The following is a 1,294-nucleotide window of genomic DNA, read 5'->3' on the forward strand; positions in this document are numbered from 1 at the left end:
TCCATATAAATATAAATTTATAAATTAGAAATTAGAAAGCATCTGCATATACCAAGTCTCACAAAACATCTAGAAATTATAGTGTCCATTCTAACTGGGGAAAAAAGATCAGTAAGAGATAACATTTGTTCAAGAATATGAACAAGTTTTTTCAGACAAGAAAAAGCATTCTGAGCTCCAAATATTATATTATTCTATTATTGGATATCAGGCCATTAGGAAATTTTGTCAGTATTTGAATATTTTACTTTATATATTATCTACACATAAATATTTATATAATTTATCCTGCTTCATTTTCAAGTTCAAGGTGTAGATTGAAAAATCTATGGCATAAAGAACAGGAAGTCAATCCCTGGCCCCAATTACCACCATTTAAATTGAATTATCTGTCAATTAATATATCTATTACTAATCAATGTATCTATTACTAATAATTCTCCTCATCTATGGCTGCTTTCTTTCACCTTTCATGTTATTCCTTCTTAAGCTCTTCTTTTGAGACATCATATTTCAACAAATCACAAAAATGAAGGAACTACATTTAAAGTAATAAAAAGTGCATGTGCATGTTTAAAAACCTTCCTGTCTTACTCACTTTACTGTGAAAATGATAAAATATTCCATTAAATTGATGATTGGTATCCTATCAACTTTAGAATATTTGGAGTAGCATGAAATACACTGAAACATACTGTTCATATTCTGAAAAGCATTTGTCAGAAAGTGTCCTTACCATGATAAGCTACACAAAGAGTACAGACCAGATGTTTCTTTCATTTGATAATAAAAAGAAATCCATTGGTTTAGAGTATGAGAATAGACTGAAACCATTTATGTAAATTAAAGTAACACAGGGTAAATTTTGCTTTCAATCTACCTTTCACTTCTAAGTAGAGACCTAACATTACTGGAATAAAATCAAGGAGATTTTCTGATTAAAAAATACAAATTAAATTTACAGATATCTAAAAAGTTACTTCAGGCAGATCAGAGTGAAAAGTTACAGCTCAGTGGTTTCATTCAGGTTTCCTGCTTTTATCCCCTGTCCACACAATCAGATTGCCAAAAGATCAAAAGCACTGTGGAGTTATTGTTATGGCCACAAGAAGGAATTTTCAGCATCTCATATTAAAAGCAGAAATAATTTGGAAAGCATTAATTTGTTTTGATGTCAACTGATCTGAACCTTTAGTAATCTTTGTGCCCTTGCAGCCCAAAAAGCCAACCTGTGTATGAACTCATAGCCAAGAAAAAAACCCTCACTTGTTTTTACTTTAAAATCACACCGAAG

The sequence above is a fragment of the Meleagris gallopavo genome, chromosome Z (genome assembly GCF_000146605.3).
Source record: "Meleagris gallopavo isolate NT-WF06-2002-E0010 breed Aviagen turkey brand Nicholas breeding stock chromosome Z, Turkey_5.1, whole genome shotgun sequence".
Classification (NCBI taxonomy): Eukaryota; Metazoa; Chordata; class Aves; order Galliformes; family Phasianidae; genus Meleagris; species Meleagris gallopavo.